Source organism: Apteryx rowi, unplaced genomic scaffold (assembly GCF_003343035.1).
Source record: "Apteryx rowi isolate R43461 unplaced genomic scaffold, aptRow1 scaffold_327, whole genome shotgun sequence".
Lineage (NCBI taxonomy): Eukaryota > Metazoa > Chordata > Aves > Apterygiformes > Apterygidae > Apteryx > Apteryx rowi.
This window is the reverse complement of record NW_020449719.1, coordinates 559,742-574,784: the sequence shown is the minus strand read 5'-3', so window position 1 is coordinate 574,784 and position 15,043 is coordinate 559,742. Positions and strand designations below refer to the sequence as shown.

Genomic DNA, 15,043 nt, shown 5'->3' with positions numbered 1-15,043 from the left:
TTTGTGGCAAAACACAGCTGCAAATAGGAAAAAAAAACCAAAACAAAACAAATACATAGTTCCCATTGATATAAAGACCTTACTCCTAGATTAATCCTCATGGGACAGCTCTCTTACAGTTTCTCCAGCTATGAGTAAATCTAGCATGCATCTCCCTTGATTGAGAAAATGCTGCTTTTAGAAATGAAACCTCTTGCTTTGGTTACAGCCTACTATTTATATGCTTTTATGAATATTTCATGAGATCAACAAAAGGTGTGTCAAAAGGCACTCCTTATGGCTGCCTCTGCAATTAAAAATCATGTCTCCTGGATATTATTTTCTCCTTACTTGTGTGGATGGATTCCTTGCATAATAACCATGCCTGTAGTTGTTGGGAATCCATGACTATGTTTATACACAGTGTTTCACATGCTCCAAAGCAGAACCATAGCATGTCTTGGTTCCCAGTCATCCTGATCATGGGACCTCCTGGAAAATGCTGTGACTCTCTCATATGCCTAAGTTTCCAGTACATATGTTGTGCACTTGGGTCTTCACCTGACTCAATGCTGGGATGCTGCTAAGCACTATATCCGAAGTCGAGAGGCAAGAATTGCTCTCAGGCTCCCATGATAGAAACACAGCCTGGCAGACTGCTGATGGAAACTTTTTCATCTGTTTGAGAAGAAACATCTGCAAGTAAAGTGGGTCTGAGAAGTTGATTCCTTTGCTTATCAAGTGCATGTTTTCATGTCAGTTCAGCTATGTTTCTGTTGTGCATATCTGCTTTTCCAAACAGACAGCAAGCCTAGCAAGAACTTTTCAGTGCCATTATCATAATTTGAAACACAGAAATCAGCTATTTTTCCCAGGAACACTGTTTATATAACATTATTCATAGCCGCACAGTTCTGATGGTCTTGCTGGCTTTCTATGGAGAAACATCACCAGATTCTGGGGACTGAACTATTAGACCTCTTTCAGCTGTTCACTGAGGTGGTTCTGCTCGCTAGTGGTTCTTCATTTTGGTATAGGGCGGTCCTGTTCCTCTGACAGGGCTTGTGCTAACAGACTGCTCCTCAAGGATTCCTTCCCCTTACTCTAAGTGCTCTACTACGCATTTCCTTATGCATTTGGGTATCTGTCATTCTGGACTAAGACCCCTTTATGAGGGACAGAAATCCCATTTCATGTCACACAGCGGACTTCAGAATAGTTATAAGAGTTGCTGCCTAAACTTTTCCACTGATGTGTTGATTTTTTGAGATAATCTTTCTCTGCATGCTTTACGCTGGACAAGACAAAATTTAAGGTACCCAGGTGTCACACTGTTCAAGTAGCTACACAGCTCTCCCCTTCTTCACTCTCTGTGAACCACTCTCTGGTACCACAGTATCCAATGCCCTTTCCCTTCCTGATCTTCCTCACGACAGCAGAGGCCAACCACATTCAGCCAACAGCAGGAATTAACTTCCTCCCTCAGTCCTATCCTCTTCTGAGATGTATTTAAGCAACCAGCCAGCTGCTTTGAACAACTGTGCAAAGTTAAAAGCAAAACAAATACTTTAAATTCTATGTTAAGCCTATAAAAGTAATTAGGGAAGTATAATCAAGATAAAAAGTCATGCTGAAGATGACTATTTGCGTAAGTGCTATAGAAAGCAAAATCAAAATTATAGATATTATAGCACTGAATTTATTATAGAGATACAGAAACGAATCAACCAGCCACCACTGGACTGACCTTAGAGCTAAAGATCTGATCATATTTTATCTCTACACTATACATTTTAAAGCCAACAGTTATTTGGGACTAGCTTTGTTAGATTCACAACAATTTAAGAATAAAGGTGCAATCGCTTGAGGCTGGAATACCCTCATTTTGTTCTACAATTCCCTTTTCATATTGTATTTAGCCAAAGGATTACAAGTCCAGTGGAAAAAAAAAAAGGTTTTCAGCTTCAATGGGAAACACAGCATAAACTGTGCTGACCTTTTCCAGACAATTACATAAAGCAGCAACGATAAGCAGTAGGGATCCCTATTAAAATATAACCCACGGCTTGTGTGTGTGTGCATGCTTTCTTTTTGGCCCTCAGCTATTGGCTAAGCTGAAAAAGATTTTATGAAGAAAAACACAGACATGATATATTCCAACAGAAAACAGCTTCCAAATATGAATGGCAAGCATAACCACAGCTGAACCCAGCATTTGCTTAATTCACCAGGTATGGTCTGAGGCATCTTTTATCCTTTATAGTCAACTCAAACTAGCCATGCTAGTAAAATCCCATTAAACTGTTTCATGAGTCACAGGCGTCTTTGTTCTGTTGCTGAAACCGTTGCTGACGGTTTCCTTTATCTGAGGGTGGAGAATGTAATTTGTACAAGATCTTTCTGGCACAGTGCATGTGCCTTACCCAAGTGACTGTTTTCCTTTAAAATAGGTTGCTACTGCCGAAATCAGCTGAAGATTTCAAACAGGAAATCACTTAAAATGAACCACAGAGCTGTGCTGAGGCAGGCCCTATAGAGGGGTCTATGTTATAGCTTCCCAGAGATCCTGTTGCTCAGATACTGGGTCTGATGCAGGACCTGTTCCTCTTTTCTCAGTGTCTTCTAAGAAGTGGAAGTAACTGAGCAGGCCATTGGTTGCATCCTTTTTAACATACAGGCTAGACAGTTGTAGTTGCATTTTGGCAAAAAAAGTAACTAAATATAGCATCTAATGTTCACTTGCTGGATCACCAGTACAGTGATTACAGTGGGGAAATAAGTTGTGCTGGGTCTTTGTTAGCAGAGAGCACCTTTCTATGGAAAAGCAACTGCAGCCTCTTCTCAGTCCGGAGATCAGATTTCAGTCCACTGCTATTCCTCTTGACTTCTTCAGCAAGAGCAGGCATTTCTGAGACCTTTCCCAAATAGTGTATGAGGACAGCAACACAAATGAATGTATTTTTTTTTCTTGAAAACAGGCATGGAGACATGACCAGCAGTGTTTCACAGCTCAAAGCTGTGCATACATATTCATACACAAACACATCAGCTTCTCCTTGAAAAAAAGTCCTACCTCAGCTTCTGAAAGAATATACTCTGAGGATGTGTAGTTAATGATTTTCTTCTTCACTTCCATTCTCTGTTGAGGCAGTGTTTTTTAGCTCTTAAATAGCTCCACCCAAAACTAAAGCTGCTGAGTAAAACAAGCCAGATGCCTGAGAATTTGCCCAGCCACGAACAAGCGCTGATTTTTACCTTCCCATATGGTAAGCTAGAACATTTGAACAAGGATGTAAACTTAAACTTCTGGTTTTCTGATCTTAAGTGGTATTAGCTGCATAACAGATTTCATGTATCAGATCAGTTTTGTGTTTAAGTTATACTTTTTATACCTGTATGTACAAGTTATACTTTTTATACCTGTAAAATGCTTCGATATCATTATTAAAAGGACTCACTGAAGAAATGCTGCTAACCAGGGAAAAGGCAGTTTATGTTATACTGTGAATTACTATGGTAATTAAACATACCTGGAATCTTACAGGAACTGGGAATATGCTAAGCGAGCAGACAGTAGGCTACAATACCATTAATTTTCTAAACAAATAAATTCTGCCAGACATGTGAGTATCCTCAAGAGTCTGATTTAAAGTTATATAAAGTATTATTTGTAAATAGCAATGTAGAGGCCTGTGCAAGAACAGCACAAACAAGACATTCAGCTTTTGCCAAGTTAGTCATTAGAGTCTGACAATAAAACAGTAGAATTGGTGCGCTGAGCTGATGTTTTCTTTAAATCCTATTGCGTAGAGTTAAAAAGTTCACTGCAAAAGCATTGGGCCAGAACAGAACTTGTCAGCTCTGATGCATGTTTTTCTGCTGCTTCACACTGCTGTCGCCTTCTTTCCTGCCCAGCCTTATTTCTGAAGCTTAAAATTCATTCCTGTAAGACAAATAGATAAGCAAGGCTCTATTTTCCTTCTCATTAGTCAGATTTAGAAAGTGAACTGTAAGGCTGGTAAGTAGAGCTAATGCAGCAGAGAAGAATACTGTGGATTTGAAGGTGTTTCAGAAAACTTTCAGCTGTGCTTAAGCACAGCTTAAGACAGTAAGGAAGAGCTTCTACCTGCTTCATCTCAGTGCTGTCTCCTGCAACACAAAAGAGGAAGTAAAAGTGGGCCAGGCAGCTATCTTGGAGAGTAGCTGATTTAAGATGATACTTGATGACTCTTTTGTGTGAAGTGAAATCTCTAGAAATCAATGTTTTTAGTTCTGTTTTTTTGTTATGTCAAAGAAATAACACGTTCTGAACATCTGATTTTTCTGGTGTTGTCAGTTTTGTGCTGCTCAGTCCCCCTAGCACTGGAATGCAACCACACACAGCTGAGGCTCAGTGTGCTGCACGCTCTGCTAACTGCACAGCCTCTGGGAGGATGATGCAATAAAGCTTTGGTCAGTTTTACAGCTGTGCTAACTTAACCTGAAAAGGCTGAAACAGAGTGTTCTGGGTTCTGTAATCAGGGAGACAGAAATGGTTCCCTTTTATGGCACCTGTGGTCTGCTCAGGTCATCCACTGCATTGAGAATGGYTGTATCCAAGGGTCTCACCCTGAACATTTTAGTTTGTTAAAAAAAATTGGAGCTTTGTAGCAGGAAAACCAAATTTTGATAGTGTCAAGGGTGTCATTCCACCTATAGGGCTATGGAAAGAGACAGAAGAGAGTCTTATATTTGCAAGATCACAAATCAGGAAAAGAAACAAGAATGTCAGCTCTTAAGCTCTCTGTTGGCATCACTAAACAATCACTGCTTTTTCTCAAAATGTGAAAAATCCTCTTTGAATATTTACACAAAACTCATTTTGCATGTACTGTCCTTTAACATAAAGGCTGTAACACTTCGTAGGACTTAGCTAGTCTAATTATAAAAGGACAGCTAATTCCACATCGTCCTACTCACTCACAGAATATTCACACAGGCTAAGTGCAGCTTTCTTTGCTTTTCTGCTAATGTTCATCAGACCTATAGGCTACAGTTGCTCCTACTGCACGACTACATAGCAGTCTTCTATAGGAACCCATGCTAGCAAGATGCATCTGGAAGGAGGGGAATGAGGTGGCAAATATGTATTTGTGACTCAAAAGACAGAAGTCTGCAGGCAGTTAGTTCTTAGTAATAAGCAGAGAGAAAAAAGTTAAATTTTTTTTAGCATTTTGTACCTCTAAAAAGATTCTCTCCGGCATATCCATAAATAGAAGTCAACTAGAACTGGGGACAGTGTATAATAAAATATATAATAAAAATGTCCTAGACAATTCCATAGGCTTTATCTCTCCTCTGAGATTTGATCAAAGTATTTCAACATGATGAGTTCCACTTTCTTAACTGGTTTTAAAATGCTGAAGGCTGCCACTGCACACAACAAAACCAGAACTGAAGCACCACAAACCATATTAATCTTTAGGGTTTAACCTGCTTTTGCACAAGAGATGAGGTACAGCATAGACAGTAGCGATGAGAAGACCTGATCAATATATATATTTCTTTGATCCCTCTTCCACATCAGATACCACTACATAGTTTTACCTTCTTCCAAGTCTTGGCCTTGGCTTCCTACAGAAGCTTAAACACACACAGATTTTTACAGACTATTTGTATGTCCAAACATAAATTCCAGTAGTATCTGGGCCTTTACCCACCTTACAAGTTCTCACTGCTCTTCCAAAATAGATGATATTTTCAGAAATCATGATGGTTTATTGAAAAGTTTTTTTTTATTCTTAATATTCTCAACAATTTATTGACTCTTCCCTACTCTCTGAAATAACTTCACAAAAGGATATATCAGTACAAGCCAAGTTTTACTTGAGTATATGGTGCCTTAAACATTCAGCTGAAGGAGATAAATGATCCCTCCTGACTTCAGCCAGACTACAGAGGCTGCATCTGTTCCGCAAGACTGGTTCACCCTGCAGCACATGCCACCATTCCAGTCTCCCAGCTGCCCAGATAGGAGAGCCCATTGCAGTGCAATGCAGTGCCCTCTCAGCTCCAGGGCCTATGATTTCTAATCACAAAAATCACTTTACAGGAGAGTGGGAGAGTGGTCTCCATGCGAGCCTTATCTCAATGGGGTCTCCTCCCCGGCTCCATGGTATTAGATATAGCTAGGGGTGCTTGAAATTAAGGACACGGTGAATCCCTTTGCTGGTTCCTGTCTAGAGCTCTCAGCAAACAGCAAGAGCAAGCTTTTATGACCTTTCCAACTACCCAGATACAGAAGAAGGAGATAAGGCAACAAAACAGGACAGTATATGGGGAAAAGAAGGTGAAGGAATGATATGAAAGGCAAGCAGTAATAGCTTTGAGATATTGACCCTGGTAATCACAAGACCCAGATGTGAAAATCTGGCCCCATCAGGACAACTGAGGCCTGACTCCAGTTCCCTCCCCCCTCTCCCCCCCCCAAGAAAAAAAAAGAAGGGAGGAGGATTTTCTCTCATTTGTTTAATGTTTCTGATAGCACTCTGGGTATTTAGGGGGAAAAAAAAAGTGTAAAAATCAATGACACAGAAGAATGAATGTGGGAATGATAAATGCACAAGCTATTTTCCTCAAGTGACACTTGCTTTCCACATTTTTTAAATTCCATGGAGGTTATTGACAGGGAGTGTTCCCAAGGCAGGTACAGTTATGCTAGTCTGTATTATGAACTCAGATTTTACGTGCTCAAATGGAAAATGTTGTACTGTTCGACTGAATGACATTTCCTATGCTACACAGACAGGAAAAGTGGGTGTTCAACTCTGATTTGTATTTCACATGCATACTTTTCCTCTTCATACTTCTTTTTTTAAACTGATGCTTAATTTTGCAAGGCAGCAAAAATATTAATCAATCAGGAACATTACAAGTTTATTTTAGTAAGCTGTGGTTAAATTCTCTATTTTTTCCTCTAAATAATAAGAGAAAAATATTAGAAGAAAAGACTGCAACATTGTGAATTCACTTGCTCAGAATTATAGTGCAGACCTGCCCCTAGAGATTCCAGCATTAGCAACAAAAATCACATATAAAATAAGTAAACGCTTATTCATAACATGCCCTTCAAGGAAATAATATAACAGGACTTGAATTATTTGGGGTTATTAAGTGCATTTGTTACATGTGCTTTTTTCTGAGAAAGTAGAAAGGCAAAAGCAGAAAGAATTGGAAAGAACAGACCAGAGAACTGGAAAGAACAGAACTGGAGGAAAAACTATTTCCCTCTTAGTGTGTGTGTGGGGAAAACAAACAAACAAACAAGAATGTGACACCCTTCCTTCAACCGGCTTTACATTATCAGCTTAAAAAAACAAATCCAAGAATGAGTCAGCTAATTAACTTGTGAAATATGTTATCACTCACTGTAAATTGATAGGGAATAATTTAAACTTTTGATTTCTTCTCAGCTGGACTATGTCATCAGTATCAGCATCTCCTCAGCTTTCTGCTTTTCTCCACTCTGACAATTATCTCAGCTTCTCCACTGTCATACTCCACCAGTGCTGTATAGATAGCTGCAAGAGAAGGACTGTAACATTCATCTTTCAGGAACCAAACTCAGGAAATCAGCTTTGTTCATCAACAAAGCACATGAGTACAGTCAAACATTTCAGGGTCATRATTCAAAAAAAGCTGCATAGGCTGAGCAGGGAGCCTTGTGAGCTAGCCAAAGGCACTGCTAAGCACAGTGACAGAGAATGTCATATGCTCCTACACACGAGGAGATAAACTACAGGAAAGATCCTAAACTAGGAAACCCATTCTACTGCTGGAACTGAGCAAGGCTTTTAAAAGGGAAATAAGAATGCAAGTTTCCTATCCACCTTCCTAACTGCCCAATTGTGAGGACACTTGCCCATTTGCATTCATTTGTTCCTGAGACCATGAATGAGTAGTAATAATTTTAGTTCTCCTACGTGTGAAAGGAGATCCTTTATGTACCTCTGAAGATCAGATCCAAACATTATCCTTGAAAGATGGACATTGAAAATTGTGTCCGTGTCAGACAGAGGATTGTCTTATGGATCAGGCTATGAATCTGGGGAAAGGAGGGAGTTAAGAGGCCTGCAGTGCATTCAAGTGAGTTGAAAGTATAACCACCATTTTGTTCAGAGTAGAAGAGATCTCAAATGTTAATGAGGGACTGGAGGCCCGAATTCTTCTTAGGCTACAGTTAACATTCACTGTTAAAATATTCTTAGGTTGAGTAGTACTATTATTACTTTATGGTGATATAATTAATTTTGTGTATTCCCATATTGAAAACATTGTAAGGTTTCTGATGCCATGATTTTTCATTTATTTTTATAGCTCTGTCTTTTCAAGAACAGAGTCTCTACCTCATATCATAGGCACCAGAGTTTCTTTCCATAAACACACGACTTAGTGCCTTGAGCTTCTTTGGGTCATTGAGCCCATAGTCAGACGATGCAAAGACTGAGACTGCTGTCCTTCAAACTACTGCTGGGCCTGATGCAGTAGGTCTAAAACTTCAAAAGCTTTAAAGCTAAGTGCAACAACAAACAGTACACATTATAGGATGCATCCTGGAGCATCTACTGCTTTTATTCTGCTACACACAACTCCAATAACTTATGCTTGCCTTAGACTGTAGACCAATGAAGTTACCAGCAGCATTTGCCATAGCATCTTAATGGAGGATTCCTATATGGAGATCTAAGAGAGAAATAGAGATGTTTCCGTTATATCAGTGTAGCTCAAAAGATTTTGCCCTAATGTGATGCATCTAGCATGCATACACAAAAATCATTAAGAACAAAATGCCTTCACAAATGGCTGCTAAATTTATGCCCTGTTTGTGAGATCTGCTAATCTCTTTCAAAAATTAAGCTACACCCTTATTGTCTTTATAAAATGTGACAGTTGTATAATCTGTGCTATGTAACAGAGGTGGAGATGTAGAAGACAACAATCCATGGAAGAAAAATTAGTTTTCATCAAACCTTAGCTTTTTTCGTCTGTTCTAAAGCAAGTATTTTTAACCTAAGCCTTCAGCATAGCACATAACCCAAGATTATCTAATTGGATCAGCCACAGAAATTCCTGAATCCTGAATGTTGGTCTTATAGTTTATGCAATTCTGTGTTGAACTAACTCACCTTCAAGGCAACTGGTCTGATTCATGTCTCTGATACAGGTCACTTTGTGGCACACGCTGCAGCAGGCTTCTGCAGTGTGGCTGGGAAGGCATGAAGGAAAGCGAGCATTAGAAGCAGTGATTATGCAGAGCTGGATTCCCATGGCAAGGAAGGGAAGGGGTAGCCATGGAATGGGATGTATGACCACTTCACTCAATTTTTACAGGAAAGAAAGTTCTGGGAAGCTTGATTCCAGAACAATGAGACATGCACACTCAAGCTTGTGTGAAAGAAAAGAGAAAACTTTTACATTTTTTACCACTTAGGCAACATCCATATTGGGACTATCACAATCATCGCACCGTGGCTAAAAAACAAAGACGCTCTAACTTGCTTTTGCTTCATGTGAACATAACAGGTTACAGAAATGAGTTATTTTTCCTTAGAGGCAAAAATATAAAAAAACAACAAAAATATTAAGTAGGATATGTTCAGATAATACAGGAAAGGAAAACAGTACCTAAATGACTAAAATATATACTCACATATTCCTGCTTTATGCAATAAAAYGCCTCTAATGTATGCCAATAGTGCCTTAATCATATTCACTTAGTTTCAGAAGGATGCAGCTTCTTGAACAAATAGTAGAAACTCAGCGTAGCATTTACCTTTTTAAGGCTTTGTTTAGTCAGTTTTTCTCCTTCCTTCTTCTCTACTTAAAGAGCAGAAATGAACAGAATTTAAAACTCGGAAAAAGAACATACAAAACCATCATTAAGTTATCACCTTAAAATTGAATTATTTTKTTCTCAAACGTAAAGAAATTATTGAACATCACAAGTTTTTCAAGAGGACCAAGCACTTCATTACTGCAAAGGTCACTTTGCCAGAAACAGAGAAAAGGTATTATAAGTTCTCTTTCCAGTAAGTCAAATAAATACGGACATTAAAATAGAAGAGATTTAAAATATTCAAAATAAAGTTTAATGGTGAAACAGATATAGGAAGAGACAGAGGTTTCATGTAGTTAACCATGGAATTTACATCTCAGCAGTTCAAAAAATTACAAATACAAATTTACCAGCTAGTATAAAATTGCCATACTGATAAAGGAATCAAGAGTACTATAGGAGTTCATATCAGCACAAGACCTACTTTACTTTCTTGGGATACATCTACACAATAGCAGAGCACACCTTACAGGGATCTTCAAAAAGCTCTTCACTGTAATTGATAAGCCTATGTAGAGCCCTATACTGCTACAACCAGACTGCTTTCAGCTTTTATACTAGACTAGCTATTTCTAGTCCATACTATCATGAAGACAAGTTTTTTTAAAAAGCTCTCTACACAACAAAAAACTCATTTACTAGAATATAGTAAAGAAACCACAGTTTACTGAAACAGAAATCAAAGAAAATAAATCAATAAAGCATTTATTTGAAGAAGATGAATATAAACAATTAACAATACCTAATGGAAATTTTAACATACTGCAGTAACTATGAAAAAAATCACTTGTTCCACCAGAAAAGGAGCCAAAAAAATACAAAACAATAAAAAACCCCTACATTTGATATGTGTAGCCTAAAAATACTATGGAATTAATACTGGCAAAGAAGGCCTGTCTACTCCAACATCACTAGATCTTTCAGAGGAACTATTAAAATATACTAAGAAAGCCGCTGCTTACTTAAAAGTAATTCAACACCCTAGATGATGGGTAGGTAGTTAGCASCTGGTCATAATAAAAGGCTACTATTTCCAATTATACTGATGTGAGTAATTCAAGAAGGAAAAGAGTGGAAATGGTTGCAATTGCATGTATTAAAGAAGAAAGCACCTAAGAGAAGGGGAGAGAAACAGTAAAGAACAGGCTGCTCAGAAAACTGCAGGAAAGTTAGTTCCTCAAGATCTAAGGTTTAAGAAAAGATACTTAGAAAAGAATTAATAGTGAGTATCTATACTTATAGATATTAAGATTAATAAGCTTAAATAGCCTGTGTATCACTACTACAAATCTGTTTGATACCCTTCCTATATTCTACTGATGTATACATAATATTTGTCTTTCACATAACCTAGGAAGAACATGTTAAGGGCTGTAGCTGAGGGTTATATTGCTTGAAACAGTTACCTAGGGAACAAAATATTCCTTCCATTAAAATAGTATTATGCTAAAGAACTGTTTTTTGTAATAGAAGTAAGTTATTTCATTAATCAATAAACTGTATGTTCCATTATGGAATTAAACTCTTGAATAGCATTCATATCATATAGCGTACAGGTTTTTTAACAACTTTTCCCCTAACAACTCTTCAAATGTAGATTAATATGCAAAGAGCAGGCTATAAAGTCATATGAACTTTTCCAAAAAAACCCAAAACTCTGCACATGGAAAAATTTTTGGATAGTTTATAGCAGCAGGAAGTGTAATCAAAGTATGTACAGATGTTACTGGAGAAAAAATAAAAGACAATGTACAAAACTATTTGAAGAAAATATGAAAAGGAAATAGTACCTGGCTTATAGTTACAGTAGAAGAATTTTTTTTTTGTAATAGAAATGGGATGAACTTTAAAGGAGATGGGATGTCTGTTGCCATGGACTTTAATGTCTAATTATCCAAGATGGTGCCTTAACTCACACAGGTGTACTGCAATAATTGCTGCTACAAGTGGTACCAACAGAGGGCATTTACAGACAAAAAGTCTAGAGTAACGAAGACTGGGTAATTGGCCTTTGCAGAGGTTGTTCGGTATCTACACATTTCCTGCACAAACTCTTTCCCTAAAAGATCTTTGTTATTGAGCACAACTACGCTGCTGTAGAGGAATCTAGTTTGTTTTCTTAGGAAGAGACCCTTGAGCTGCAGTGTTTTAACATCTCTTCTATTCGGTAAACCAGAGAGCATCAGAAAATACCACAGACAGATGAGTCAGCAAAAGTAACATAGTAGATGCTAAAGTTTGTTTGGACTCTAGACAACTCTGAATATACTCTCAGAACTGGAAAGAATACTGATGCTTGATGCAGTTTTTATAATTGTTAACCAAAGATAAATTGAGGTTAACTATGTTTATAATAAGTTTTATATTTCATTCTTTTTTTAAAAAAATCAAGGTTGTATTGACTGACTACACTGTATCAGCTTGCTGGTTACCCTAAAACTTTGACCTAGGTGATATTACACCTATTTACAGGAATCTTTGGTGGTGGAACCAACCCTTTCTCCTTCTCACAATTCAAGTGTGAAAACACTGGGAGAAAATAATGTTTCACATGTGCTTTTTTTTTTTTTAATAAAGATAAATGTGAACCTTTATTTTCTTGCAGAAAGAAGAAACAAAAAGATCTGAGCCTGTGTTCAGTAGATATCATTACTGAAACCAGCACTGAAACCCTGCACATCAGTTTGATTTCCTTTTAATTAGAATAAAACAAAATGAGATATTTCCAGCAAATAGTCTTCAAGTACATGCTGTTAAATGAGGCCACTACAAAATGCACTTAGATATACTCCTTACATATGAGCGTTCTTGGCATTTAAATACCTTGTGCCTCAAATAAAAAAAGAATCAACAGAGGTGCATATTGCCAAATTCTGGTGAACAGCACAAGCAAAAAGGCAAAGTAACTTCCAGGGTTATTTTCCCCTTCCATACTCCTACCAATTTTGTCATAGTAGCTGAATACATGTATGCATCAAAGCTTTTTACTGTTGACTTGAACAATACTACCCTTCTTTTTTTCTAAATGCTGTCTTGCCCGCCTGCTTTTCCGCCTAATGGCACTGGCTGTGGCACTCTTTTTCCAAAAGCTGTCCTTGGGTGACAAGCAGAGCAGTAAGGTTTTAACTGCTCCACAAAAGAGAGAGAAAAAAAAAAGTGTTTGTCTTCCCTTCGCTTCTTTGAATATCTGATGAATTATGCTGTTTCTGGAAACATTGAGAGCTCGTAAGCAAAAGGAGCAAAAAGTTATGTTAAGCAGAGACAGGAAAAGAGCTACAAGGATCTTGCTTCAGAAGAGCAATAGGAGGAAACAGAAGAAAGGAGCATTTATCTTTATAGCTCGCACACAGCTGTAAAGGCAGCTCCTTTCCTCAAGCTGCTCGCATCTTTTCAGTTTGTTGAAGTCTGGATAGTTTCTTCTGGATTTACAACTTCCAACCTTGATTGTACTGCAGTATAAATTGTATTTTTCATAGGGCCAAACCATACACAATTTTCATGTCTCCTAAAGATGCTGTTCTTTAAAAACAAGTCTTAAGGTAACCTATGACATGCTACTTCTTTCCTTCCAAGGCATCTTCAGATCAGGCAAATGCCTGAGCTGTTTGCAGGGCTAATAAGGAAGGGAGATAAACAGAGAGAAATAAGTGCCGGGATAACCAGTGCAGGTCAAGCAGGGTAAAGACAGGTGCTATTGGAAGAAGAGGATCTCAAACTGTGCATATTACTCACACAATCAGATAACCACCTCTAGTACTAAATTATTTTTATTTTTACAGATAAGCTGGCTTTATGTATGAAATGACAAACTGTGTTTTTTTTTTAATCAAGATTCCAGACCTAGAAGATCTGGTAACTGTAAATAACGAAACTCATTTTCACAAGATGTCAGTGAAATCTTCAGATCAAAAGATTAATAAGATTGAAAAAATGATTTGATATTCATAAATCTGGACATTTTATTAGCCATATAACAGCTAGTGCTAGCAAACTATGATGGTGCCTCAAGGATCAAAGCAACTGGAAACCACTAGGAATTAGGAAGAGCTGAACTGTAAAGTGCAATTATCTCATACCTGCCTTAACAGGAAGTTGCTTTTACCTTCTCTGAAGATGGTGACTTTGACAGTGACTGACTCTGGAAACAGGAAACTACATAGGCCTGATCTGACACGGTAATTCCAGTGAGATAACTAGGCTTTTTTTCAGTAGTTGTGTAATCTTGAAAAAAGAGTGGTTTGGTACAAAGTGATCAAATAAAGAAGTGCATAGTACTTTGGGAGTACAAATTATTTTCTTTTTGTCAACATAGCAACTTCTTGGATGATGATTAACAGCTGTTATAAACACTGTTAAAGGACATCCTTTGAGCGACATTAATAATTTCCTATGAATGAACAGGTATCAGTGGTGAATAGATACATACTGTTGGATTACACAATGCATGTGCATATATTTAATCTTACCTTCTGGGCTTGGAGTGCAGAAAAAAATGAAGCTTCTAACAACAGCATAAGGTTGATTCCATAAACGTCAATGACTGGAAAAGCCACCTATTGCAGTTCAGACCCAACTACCTACAGCCATCAACGGATAGTACTACTATAGTACTACTCCTGCAAAACTCAGGTATTTCAAAGGAAAAGTTTATGCTTAACTTAAAATCTTAAAACTATGCCACGTTTTAAGTTTACTACTACAGTAAAACTCTTTATTGTCTAAGGTTAGACCTGATAATTATTTGGCTTTGAACTGCCAAGGAGGAAGAAATATTACCACCAATTTATGAACTGCTCACAGTGACTCACTCGCTAACTTTCTATCTTTTCAGGTGGCAAAGTCCTACAAATGCTACAGCAGAGGTATGGGCCTCTCTGATTAAAAGGAAGCAACAAATCTTCGGTTAGTTTCTAAATCACACACCGCGTGTCACTGAACTACTTATTACTCGGTCAATAATCAGTGTATACTTGTATATGGAAAGCAGAAACTGGGGTTTGGGGCCTGTGTTACAAACATGCCTGAACATGGCTTAGCACGATGGTGTTCGTCATCCCTTGGTTTCCACCTTGGTCTCCAGAAGCAGCAGCAACAGCCGGGCCTAGGAGGGAGAGCCCAGCTTCGCCCGGGGAGGGCGGCGGGAGGCCCCGGCGCAGCCTCCTCCGGGCAGCCCGCGGTGGCCCCGGCGGC

The 15,043-nt window shown here is 38.2% G+C and overlaps 1 long non-coding RNA gene across 2 annotated transcripts; it reads right to left on the bottom strand.

Annotated features, from left to right (window-relative positions):
* Positions 1–8,625: 8,625 nt before the first annotated feature.
* LOC112968854 lies at positions 8,626–15,034 on the bottom strand. 2 transcript variants are annotated; one of them, XR_003254475.1, is made up of 4 exons: positions 14,320–15,034; positions 9,668–9,837; positions 9,144–9,223; positions 8,626–8,700 (listed from the first exon to the last, which is right to left on the bottom strand). It is a non-coding gene; the product is annotated as an uncharacterized LOC112968854 (long non-coding RNA). The 2 variants fall into 2 exon arrangements; XR_003254474.1 differs by having other exon boundaries at positions 9,791–9,837.
* Positions 15,035–15,043: the final 9 nt, after the last annotated feature.